The sequence below is a fragment of the Chiloscyllium plagiosum genome, chromosome 19, assembly GCF_004010195.1.
Source record: "Chiloscyllium plagiosum isolate BGI_BamShark_2017 chromosome 19, ASM401019v2, whole genome shotgun sequence".
NCBI classification, from domain to species: Eukaryota; Metazoa; Chordata; class Chondrichthyes; order Orectolobiformes; family Hemiscylliidae; genus Chiloscyllium; species Chiloscyllium plagiosum.
This window is the reverse complement of record NC_057728.1, coordinates 30,035,493-30,048,367: the sequence shown is the minus strand read 5'-3', so window position 1 is coordinate 30,048,367 and position 12,875 is coordinate 30,035,493. Positions and strand designations below refer to the sequence as shown.

At 36.6% G+C, this 12,875-nt stretch overlaps 1 protein-coding gene across 2 annotated transcripts in view; it reads left to right on the top strand.

The window, feature by feature from the left end:
* Positions 1 to 211: 211 nt before the first annotated feature.
* dusp16 (dual specificity phosphatase 16) overlaps positions 212 to 12,875 on the top strand; it is a 97,359-nt gene continuing 84,695 nt past the window's right edge. The window contains exon 1 of one of the 2 annotated variants that reach the window (XM_043709457.1): positions 212 to 691. The gene's annotated coding sequence lies outside the window, so the exon portion shown is untranslated. The remainder of the gene's footprint in view (positions 692 to 12,875) is intronic. The other variant, XM_043709459.1, reaches the window with a different exon arrangement.

Sequence of the window (12,875 nt, the reverse complement as noted above, 5' to 3'; positions counted from 1 at the left end):
TTACATGCAATAGATCTGATACTGGGATAACGAGAACAAAACTATCATCCGGAATATTGAACCCTGCATAAGAACCGATCGGCCCTCTGTCTCTCGAAGCACGTTGCATCTGATGTCTCTACGTTGAATAAACGCAGTAAACATTTACAGACGAGAATTGATTTTGTGTAATCCTAGCCTGACAGAAACGGGGTGGAATAAAGGTTAAAAAGCTCTTTGGAAGCGTTCCCAAGGAGCTGCGTAATTTGAATATGGAGCATTGTCCTTTCATTGCTGCTCGATGAAATCCCGCCCCCTTTGAAACAAAGTAACAAGAACTGGTAAAGCCAAGAAAAGCTTGGGGAAGTTGAAAAGAAAACAGTTTTACCACCTTTTTATGAACGGCGATATATTGATACAAGGTGCATTACTACAGCTGGAAGTTGGAATGAATAGCTCGCCTTTCCCCAGCCCCTTCTCTGCTGAGTGGCTATCAGTGGGATTGGTCTGAAATGACGCCATCCTTTTATTTTTAAACCAATGACCTCATCCCTGCTTCAAGTTTTACTGAACAGAAAAAAACCCTCCTGTGTATGTTTTTTTAAAACTAGTTTCACTTCTCGCCTTCGTGTCACGTCAAAATTACAAATTGGCTACACAGAACATCGGGTAACGAGACTTTGAACCGCGTTGGAGCCTCGAGTTTGTTGAAGTAAGTTTCCCCCACAAGAGGAAAAAAAATCACTCAAAAAATCATCTGTGGGCCTGCAGTTGTCGCCTCACGTGTTGGGGGTGGGGTACATGTGAGAAAGTGTCGGAGCTGTGCTTATTGTTATTGGAATTGTATTTGTAATTGTTTATAAAATGTATTTTGTTCTCTTAAATTTAATTGAACAGCTTTTAGTATTGTTACTGGGTAAAAGGTCCCCGCCACTTCTGTAGTCGAAGCTGCCTGTCTTCCCTGCATGTGAAAGGACAATATATTGCAGCAGAGAAACGTTTCAAGAGATGTTTCAGCAATCTTTAAACAGATCTGAAGTTTTAATAACACTGGAAACCTAATATTAGACCTAATATTTTCCTCTCCAGAAGAGCTCGCCTAGTATTTTATATACTTGCCATTGGTTACAGTGCGGTGCTGGTCCAAATGGACTCAATTAAATGCTAATCCTGCCAATAAAAATTACAGAATGCAAATAAACTCCCGCAGAGCTCCAGCTTGTATCTGTCTGTTTTAGCTTTTATGTTATGATTTGTAATATCGAAAGTCAAACTTGTAAGGCATATTACTGGAAACGCCAGAAAGGGAAAGTAGGTTTAAAATTAATACATAAATTCGGTTAAATGGATTTATGCAGTATGAGTTATCCAACCTATTCACCAGGTCAGGTTTCATTAGTACACTTAAAGTTTGGGCCATATGCATGCATACATGTCTGATTGGCAGGTTAACCTCGATGTTATATTCCCAACTAAAAGAAAATGAAGTGTGTGCGACAGAATTTTTATAGTGCTAAATGCAGAATTAACTGGGATTTTGGGAATTAAACCTGGCTTTTTTTTTTGTCCCTGAGCCCCCAGTGTCTTTGCTGGATGTAAATTTACCTTTTTCAAGTGACAAATATCTAAGATAACTACAACAAAATTACATATATCATTGTCCCATTTCAATCTTGTATCAATTTTTAGCATAATGCCTTTATTTTATAACAGCAACAAAATGTACTCGCATAGTGATTTTAATGTTTAAAAAACTCTCAACAAAGCAAAAATTAATGCTGAATTTAAAAAAAAAAGATAAATTGGAGATGACCAAAAGAACAAAGAAGTGAAGGATGGACAAATGTGGGGTAGACATTCCAGAGATTGAAACTTAAGTTACTGAAGGCATAACAGTGGTAGAGAAAATCCACAAGGTCAGAATAAAAAGAAAGCTTTGAAATTTGCAACCAGTTGTACCTCCCACCCCCACCTCACTTTTCCTGTCATCTGCCGTTCCAGAAATGTACAAATTGGTGTGTGTGTGTGTGTGTGTGTGTGTATGTATATATATAACAAAAAATAAAAGCTCCTGAGACTTAAACTTTGTACATTTTAAATGTTGACTGCAAGGTCATATTATACTCCAAACAAAAGTTTGAGCCATAGCTTGTTCAAAGTGGGATCTGAGTATTTGTTACATTCTAATGTTGCAGAGATGATAAAATGTTTAAAAATTTAAATTCAAAGTGCTCCTAGACAGTCCCAACAAATTTACTCGATATCTGGCCAACAACATTCTTGAATCGCTGGACTCTATTGAATAACTGACTGTAAGTTGTATCGCCTCAAACACAATTTGGCAAAGTTAACTAACCAAAGTTTACAAATGTTAAGAATCTATTTAACACAGAAACTATCTTGTATTTCTTTACTACGTCTAGCATATTTTCTGTCCTGCACCTTTGGTAATTGAATTTTAGCTGTAGATTCTACAAAAATTATTCCTATTAATAAGAGTTATAAAGCTGTAGTATGAGTAAATGGTACACATTTGTGGTACATGAATGAATGATGTTAAATGTTTGTTTAAATCCTGTCTAGTTGCCCAGGTCCAATTACCTATGTTCGATAGTCTAACTTATACCCAGACTGCACTTTGTCTTGATTCTATGTGTGTAATACTATAAAAGATTGACTGTTATCTCTCAAATGCATGAAAATCCACAAAATTAATTGGCAAAAAGTGCACTATGCTGGAGTGGGGGCAGAGAAGGATAATATGCATTGGTTGCTCTAGAAATGGCAAATTCTAAAATAACATTAAACTACAACACTAATCATAATACCTGCAGGAACAATCATGCTGATAATCTTCACAGGATAATAGTACGGTTGATAAAAATGTCTTTACTTAAGTCAATATGAAATTTATATTTTGGCATTAGCAACAAGTGCCAACACTGATCCTTGGAGATAGTGAGAACTGCAGATATTGGAGAATCAGAGTGGATAAAGAGTTGAGCTGGAAAAAGTACAGCAGTTCAAGCAGCATTGGAGGAGAAAGGGAGTCAACATTTCAGGCGGGAACAATTCATCAGGATTCTGGAGCTCCACTCTATCCAACACAGATCCTCCAAACATTAGAAACAAAGGGGAATAGCTGGCTAATAGAATGTGTTTTGCTAAAACTATTACCAAGCAAATTTAAAATTTTTGCAGGTGAAAGAAGCAGCTGGTAAAGCAAGATCAGCAATTTATTGCAGCAGGGGAATGATATGCTCTACATTACGTATAATATGCATTGCAAATACAGTTCTGTTGCTCTGTCAACATCATGACCCCTAAAATATGGACAGTATCTCCAAATGAATTTGTTATTTTAAAAATAACGTTTTGTTAAAATGCTCCAGGGTAGTCATTAGTTGCAATATCAATATAGAAATTTGTATTATAGAATAATAATGTTCTGGCTAGTGTAGTGTATTTAGCTATAATTGCTTTGACATTTATATGTTGCCATCTTTCTGAAATGATATCCTGCTTATATAACTGTGAAAGTATGAAAACCGTCATTATTCAAAATAAAAAGCTAAAATTTGTGTGAAGATCAGTATGAACAAATCTTGCAAAAAAAACTTTTAAATGCTGATATCAGTATGTTCAAAAGTGAAATGCTGTTGGGACTAGATGACCTTCATAAACTGCCCTGCCTTGTAATGCTTTCTCAGCCACCTGCTCATCTCCAATCACCGGTACTGAGTTTACTATGTACTAAATTTACTATACAGAATACTAAATCAATGATGATACACATATAGCTCTTGTGTGTATTTACAGAAAAAAATTAGTGTTGGTGCAGTTTGGTTCAACAGTAGAGTCAATCATTTACATTTCCATTCAATTTTGTTGAAAAGTAAAACAGCTTTGTGCCATTGATAGAGTTGTATAAATTCAACCATAATCTAAACAGCTTTTCAGTGATGGATCTAGTTTTTTTTAAAAAAAATGTGATGATAGGTACCATTGAGGCAGTTTTGGTTGACTGACATTTGTGTTTGTGAATTAAATTACAGTAATTTCCAAAGTGATGCAGATAAAAACGATTGAGTGACCTTATGAGTTTGCAAAGGTCCATGGTTTTTGAGGAAATTGTATATATGTGCATTTCTCAAGGAATTTTACAAGAAAAAGGAGCAAATGCTGAACAGGTGGTGCATTATTGGTGGTACTGAAAGCACAGTGAAACAGAATTTTAAAAAGGTTTTGTAGATGGAGCTGGATGATGGAAACAATTTCATTGATGAAATGTTTAAGATAGAATCAAACCCATTCCTTTTGAAAGATCAGCCTGAGTAAAGGGTGGTGCAAATGAGAAATGTGTAGAAAATTAGAGTTTAAAGAACAAAGATATGAATCCAGGATATGTTTGAACCAGGTTCTGAAATAAGATGGACCATAAAAGGAATTAAAACCAAGAACTGGACTTTGGGAGACTGGTAGATCTGGGAGAGGAAGGGCCGATTTGGTGTCCTGATGAACATTTATGATTTGTGCCAAGAGTGTTGGCTTAAGAATATGGTAATTTAACATTGTGTATAAAATGGCTGCTACATTTGTCTGGATTGTAGTTGTGATTGCACTTCAAAAATTCTTTTAATTGTCAATGAGTCACTTGAAAGGACCTTAAGATATCAATAAAGTTATAAAAATGTAATTTATTCTTCTTTTTCTTAACTTATCTTTTTTCTCACTTGCAGTGATATTAAACTGACCTAAATCATATCGTGGGTTTGCTGACATCTTGAAGTGCAGTAATTAAGATGCTGGCAAGGTGATAATTTGAGAAATTGACCTTCGTAATGATGGGTGAAGAGGGTAATGTTCTGGAAGAGGAAGGCAGCAGTTTTGGAAATAGACCATATGTAAAACTGAAAGCTCAGCTCAAAATCTAATTGAATGCCTGAAGAGCACTTTGCTTAGTTCAGTCTAAGTTAGCAGCAAAGAAGACTGATAGGTCAAAAACAGATGCACGTATGTAGACTGAAGAACAAACAGAGTGGGTTCAGTTTTGTTGATATTTAGCTGAGAGAATCAATTACCAAATAATGCACAAGATATTAGGACTGTGAAACTCGTTTTTACAACAGCTCAAAAAGCTGTGGCTGTAATGTACTAAAATAAATAATTCTTAAACAGTTAAATTTTAAGGAATGAACAGTAATTTTTTTAAGTGTTGCTCACTACAAGATTCTCCAGTTAAGCACAGAAGAGTTTATGAAATTTTTTCAGTTCATTTATTTTCTGAAAACATTTTTAAAATTTGCACGTTATTAATGCAGTAATGTGATAATTTTCAATGTTTACTTCACAAGAATATTAAGGAATTGTTTATGATTTTAATAGGGTGTGCTAAAATGAAAGGTTTTTTGGTATCCTTTTCATGCAAAGATAACAAACCGACTGTAGAGTGGGAAACATTTTATTTTATATCTGAGGGACATTTGCGAGCCAGAGGTTTAACTCCCTTGGAGAAGTAAGCTGGGTATTCTGCTAAATCTCAGCATCTGTACTACCCAAAAAAAGCATCTGTCCATGTAAGCCAAATGGATTTTACATTTGAAAAATCACTGAAATTTGAATTTTCTTACTGCAGATGTTCAAAATGTACTTTTGAAGTAAAAGCTAAATAGCCTCAGGTTCTTGGTGCTTATCATTTCATACATTCATTCAGTCACATAGCATGGAAACAGACTCTTTAGTCCAACTAGTCCACGGTGACCATATTCCCAAACTAGACTAGTCCCCTATGCCTGTGTTCGACCCATAACACTCCAAACATTTCTTATTCATGTACTTTTCCAAATGTCTTTTAAATGTTGTAAATGTACGTGTAACCACCACTTCCTCTAGCAGTTCATTCTACACACGAACTACTTCTTAAAAAAAAATGTTGCCCCTCAGGTCCATTTTTAAAACTTTCTTCTCTCTTCTTAAAAAATAGTTTTGAACTCCCAAGGGAAAAGGCCCTTGCTGTTCACTTGCCTCATAATTTTATAAAGCTCCATTGGGTCACCCCTCAATGTCCTACACTCCAGTGAAAAAAAAAGACCCAGCCTGTCCAGCTTATTTTTCTAACTCAAACATTCCATTCCTGGCAACATCCTGATAAATCTTTTCTGAACCCTCTCTAATTTAATAATGTGCTTCTTATAGCAGGGTGTGTAGAAAATGCACACAGTACCTCAGAGGCCTTACCAAAGTCCTGCACAACCTCAACATGACATCCCAACTCCTAATCAATTTTTATATTCTGGAACAAATCAGTGAAAACAATTTCTTTGCTTGACCCAGTTTGTACCTGCTTGATTATTACTAATCCAGCTGCTGTTGCTGCTAAGTCCCTGCAAAACATCATTACTGACTCAGTTTGAGATTTTCAGTTGACGTAGTATAGCTATGTTTACTAGGTGTAAATGTGATTCTAATTAGTATATTTCTTATCTACCATTTTCCACATCACATGTTTTTGTATGTCATGTTATTTTGGCTCTGGTTAGTTGAACAGAAAAGTCAAATTTTCATAGCCTTTGAGGGTACCTGTGTTTTTCTTTGTTTCGTTAAGTTCCAATGATCGCTAAATGAACAGTAAACACTTTTGGTTCCTTACTTTTAGGTACCTAATTTTCTGACAGCTCTGTAAAATCTTATGTAAGTTTTTGAAATCAATCAACTGATACTACAGTCCTCATTTTAAATTTAAAATCTAATGAGCTAGTTACATAGATAAAAAGATAATTATAAATAAATCTCAAGAACTTTGTTTAATAAAAGCCAGCAATTCCTAAAACAAAACTAGGTAAGTTTACACAAATTCTCCATTTTACATCCGAGATATTGGCCAGTTCAATTCTTTTCATACTGTCTCTTGGATAGTTTTGTAAGATTTTTAAATTTTTTCATGTTTCCCAAGGGATTTTCCATTTGTTTGTCTTCATGACATTCTTCATCTACTCATTAAACTGAACATTCTTCACTGCCCCTTTTCAAATTCTTGATTTTGACTAGGAAGCTGCTGTAAACTCCAAAGGAATTGCCAGTCTATTAGGAGCTGAACCAGTCTCAAATTCTGGATATATTTTTACATTATTGTACATTTTAGTCTGTCTTGCAAGGTTGGTAGCATGGCAGTCATAGCAATAAACCAGTCATAGTTTTGTTATCTGTATCTTACTGCGCTTTTTACTCAGTCATTTTACATAAGGATTTTTCAAGTGATAACAAAATCAAAACTTAGTCAAACACTTTTATTTTAAATATTACACCGTGGGTAACTGTTAGATTGAAAGTATTGGTTTAAGATCAGTATCTGACTTAGAGTTGCAGTACACATTACGTATAAAGCTCTGCATTGTTATATATTGGAAAAATTAGTATTGCATTCAGCACCTGATAAGAATTCAGAGCCCTGTGCATCAACATGATCTTCTTCTTTGGCTGCTCATACAATGCTGAACCAGACTGTTCAACCCACATCCTATTTGCTATCAAGATTGCTTCCTTCCAACTCTGCAACATTGTTTCACTATGGTCCTACCTTACTAAACTGTGAATCTTTTACTTCGAGATTTGAATGCTCTTCTGTCTTTCTGACATTCACTGTCCATAAAATTCAAATTGTTCATCTGTTCCACACATTGCCTATTTTCACCTTTGGCTCCTAGATTTACTGTGTCAATCTTATCTAAAATTTGCTGTGCACCCTATCTTTGCAGCTTACTATAAAATGGAGTTCTATCCCATAACCACCATCTCTTTACTATCTAACCCATCTTTTGAAAGTCTTCAGCAATCAAAATCAGATTCTCTCAATCCTCCCAACAAGACTAAAGCCCACTAATTTTCTCTTCTGGAATGCACATTGGAATGTTCAATGCAAATGGCACATTTACTGTAAGCAATTACTGCAGAGCTTTGGTCACTTTTGTCTAAGAAAGTTAGTACATTTTCAAGATTGATCTGTAGCTGATTGGACATTCAGATTATAAAAGTGAAGGTTTCAGTTAGGTGAAAGCCGTACAATTTTATTGCAATGTTGAACTACAATTAGCCATTTGTTTATAGGAAATTGTTGTACAGTGTGGATATTACAGCTGGATAAACTTTAATGAGATTAGTGAAATATGCTGTTAGTCATTGGAAACAACTATGATTTTGAAATTGTGTGAAATGTATGAATTTTGCATAAAAATATGAATACTTGGAAGTGCACTACCTCAATTTCAAAATATCTTATGTGCATAAAATTACAAAGCTATGAAAACAATGAATAGACAAAATGTGTGATAAATAGCTTTTAATGTAGGCAAATTTGAAGCTGTCCACTTGGACCTAAACAGGAAATAAAATTTTCTAAGTGATGAAGAGCTAGGGACAGGAGATCTAAGGAAACAAGTATGTCTGAGTGCATACATCATTAAAATGTCATGAACGGGTAAAGGAAATAATCAACAATGCTAATAGAATGTCATACTTTATACTTAGTGGACTAGAATACAAAGGGTTAAAAGCCATGCTTCAGCTATATGAAGCAATTCTGAGCTCCTCACCTGAGGTCAAGATACTTGGAAACAATGCTTTGACATTCAATGGAATGCAACATATATGTACCAGAGTAGATATCTGGATTCCAAGAGTTAAGACTTGGGAGCAAGAGTAGACCATTCAGCGTGTAAAGCCTACATCGTCATTTAAACAGTTTCTGGGTGATCATCTACCTCTTTGCCACTTTACCCCACTATCTACATATTCCGAGAAATTATTAGAATCTCGAAATTTATCAATCTGTCTTGAATATGCTCAATGATTGAGTGTCCAGAGCCCTCTGTGGTAGAGAATTCCAAACTTTCACCCACCCCTCGTGATTGGAGAAATTCCTTTTCGTCTTAGTCTTAAATGACCTGTCCTTTACTCTGAGTCTACCAGCCAGGGAAAATTTGCTATCCACATCTACCCTGTCATGTCCTGTAAGTTTCAAAAAGATCACCTCTCATTCTTTAAACTCCAGAGAATGCAAGTCTAATCTCCTTTCGTCTCACTTCATAAAACAATCCTGCCTTCCCAAGAATTAGTCTGGTGAACCTTGTTGCACATCCTTTATGCCAAGTACATCATTCCTTGGGTGAGGAGACCAAAACTATACCTAATACATGAGGTGAGATCTCAGCAAGGCTTTTCTACATTTGTGGCAACACTTGTTTTATTCCTGTACCGGAATCCTCTTGCAATCAAAGCCAACCATGCCTTTTGCATTCCTAATTGCTTGCTGTATCTTCAATCTGGCTTTCGGTGACTCATGAACAAGGACACTTAGGTCCCGTTGGACGTCAACACTTCCCAATTTGTCGCCACATTTTAAAAAAACCCTGCTTTCTACTTTGGTAGTTCAAAGTGGATAATTTGAAAAGATAGCATTACTAGGAGAAATCACACAAACTATGGTTGTTTCCCAGGAATATACTAAGATAAATGGTGATTTTATTGAAGTTTCAAGATATTAAGCTGTTTAGATAGAGTTGATAGAAAGTATTTCTGCTGGTTAAAAATCACACAACACCAGGTTATAGTCCAGCAGGTTTATTTGGAAGCACTAGTTTTCAGAGTGCTGCTCATTCATCAGGTGATTGTGGAGAATAAGATTGTAAGACATAGAGTTGATAGAAAAAGTTTACAGTGTGATGTAACTGAAATTATACACTGAAAAAGATCTGGATTGTTTGTTAAGTCTCTCATCTTTTAGAATGATCCAGTCATTTAGTAAGACCTTTGTACACCCCAGTCCAACACCGGCGTCTCCAAATCATTTCTGCTGGTTGGGAGGCTAGAACTAGAATGTATAGCCTTAAGCTAGGACAAGACTTTTCAAGAAATAAATTAGGAAATTCTTTGAACACAAAGGATGTTAGAGGTTTGGAATGCTCTTCCTCAAAGAGCAACTGTTACTGGATCAGTTAATTTTAAAAAGAGCATAATAGATTTTTATTTTGAAATTGTTTTATAGATTATCAGCAAAGAAGCAGATAAATTCTGATGTCACTGAATGGCCTACTCGCAATCCTATGTTTATAACTTAATGCTTATTTTCTTTAAATATTCACTTCAGATTTTAGTCATTTTGCATCATCAATCCAGTTGAAGGATGTCTTTCTATAAAACAATGATGGATTATGAGTAGATCTTGTTAGCCTTAAAGTTCCTTATTCTATACCAGCTCATTCCAATTATAAGGAAATTCTGATATAAACCTAACATGTATTTTCTGTTCATCTTAAAAGCCAGACTTGTTTAAAATTTCTATTTTGCAAAGCAAAACTGCATCTTTCATGTTCCAGCTCATATCTATGCATTTTTCTGTCTTTGCAAAAACATAGATTCATTGCATTAACTACTTTTGCTGGCACTTATAATTATTTGTAAAGATTTTTAAGTAAGGTTTCTGAAGAATTATCTTTTCTGTCTAAAGACATTCTGATCGGCCCTGATTAACAAATATGCTGTAAATAATTAGTTTAATCATGTTTTTAAATCGGGGATTATTTCATGATTTGTGATCAATGTTACATCGATCTCAATTGACCAACTCATTTCCTTTGATGAGTTAGTCAAAGCTCCCATTCATAAAATTGTGCCTTAGAATTGTGTCCTCCACTATCACTTGATGAAGGAGCTGCGCTCCGAAAGCTAGTGTGCTTCTAATTAAACCTGTTGGACTATAACCTGGTGTTGTGATTTTTAACCTCATTCATAGAATTATAGTCTTTTACAGCACTTGGCTCAGAGTCTTCTATGATATGCAGTTCCAAGTGTTCATTTAAATGCTACTTTAATATTGTGATGGTGAATTCCAGATATCCACCATTCTGTGGGTGAAAACAATTCCTTTTTAAATTCACTCTAAACCTTCTGTCCCCTACTTGATTCCTCTACTAAGGTGAAAGTTTTCCTATGTTCTTCATAATTTTGTAGTCCTCAGTCAGGTCCCCTTGTCTTTCTCCTCTTGAAGGTGGCACGGTGGCACATGGGCGGCACAGTGGTTAGCACTGCTGCCTTACAGCGCCAGAGACATGGGTTCAATTCCCACCTCTGGCAACTGTCTTTGTGGAGTTTGCACATTCTCCCCGTGTCTACGTGGGTTTCCTCTGGGTGCTCCGGTTTCCTCCCACAGTCCAAAAATGTGCAGGTTAGGTGAATTGGCCATGCTAAGTTGCCCGTAGTGATAAGTGAATGGGTAAATGTAGGGGAATGGATATGGGTGGGTTGCTCTTTGGAGGGTCGGTGTGGACTTGTTGGGCCGAAGGGCCTGTTTCCACACTGTAAGTAATCTAATCTAATCTAACTCTGGCCTATCTAGTCAGTCTTCATAAATGAAGTGCTGGTGCCCAAGCCATTTCCTGATTTATCTCCTCTGTACCTTCTCTAGAGAAATCACATGCTTCCTGTATGTACAGCTCCATTATAACCTCCCTTCATTTGTGTTCAAGACTAACAAAGACTATCCCACTTGTCTTCGTAACTGCCTTACACAATAAAACAATAGTGCAGTTGGATATGTGGACATACAAACCAGAATTCCTCTGATCATCTGTAGTTCCCAGGGTCATACCATTCATTGTGTACTCCCAAAGTCTTGTTTGTTGTTCCAAAATTACCTCCCACTTTTCAGGATTAAATGCCATTTGCCATTGTTTTGCCCTTCTGACCAGCCCATTTATATCACCCTGCAGTATACAGTTTTTCTTCTCACTATTTACCATACCTCCACTTTTGACAAATTTATTGAGCAGATCTATTGTATTGATGTCTGGATCATTCATGTACATAACAAACAGAAAGGGACTGAGCATTGAAACCTGTGCTGAGTCATTAGACACAGATTTTGGCCACAAAATCAACTTTTGTGATCATCGCCCTCTAACTCCTGTCACTAAGCTAATTTTGGATCCAATTTTCAATTGGCCATGTAGCTCATGTGAGATCTTGTCAAAAACTTTACTGAAGTCCGTGTGGACGACATCAACTGCTCTAGCCTCATTTACACAGGTAGTCACATAGAGCATAGAACGTTAAATGCAGTACAGGCCTTTCAGCCCTCTATGTTGCACCGACCTGTGAAAATAATCTGATGCCCATCTAACTTAGACCATTCCATTATTATCCATATGTATCTCCAATGCCCATTTAAATGCCCTTGATGTCGGTGAGTCTGCTTCTGTTGCAGGCAAGCTGTTCCATGCCCCTACTAATCTGAGTGAAGAAACTACCCCTGATATCTGTCCTAAATCCAACATCTCTCAATTTAAAGCTATGTCCCCTCATATTAGCCTTCACCATCTGAGGAAAACGTGTCTCACTGTCCACCTATCTAACCCTCTGACTATCTTGTATGTCTTGATTAAGTCACCTCTCAATCATCTTCTCTCAACAGAACAGCCTCAGTTCCCTCAGTCTTTCATCATAAGACCTTCCCTTCATACCAGGCAACATCCTAGTAAATCTCCCCTGAACCCTTTCCAAAGCTTTCATGTCCTTCCTATAATGTGGTGACCAGAACTGCACGCAATACTCCAGATGTGGCCTTACCAGTGTCCTAACCTTCCTGAAGAAGGGCCTGTGCCCGAAACGTCGAATCTCCTGTTCCCTGGATGCTGCCTGACCTGCTGTGCTGTTCCAGCAATAAAGTTTCAACTTACCAGTGTCTTGTACAGCTGAAGCATGACCTCCTGATTCTGAAATGCAATCCCCCTACTAATAAAGGCCAACACACCATATGCCTTTTTAACAACCCTATCAACCTGGGTGACAACTTCGTGGGATTTATGCACTAGGACACCAAGATCTCTCTGCTCATCTACACTGCC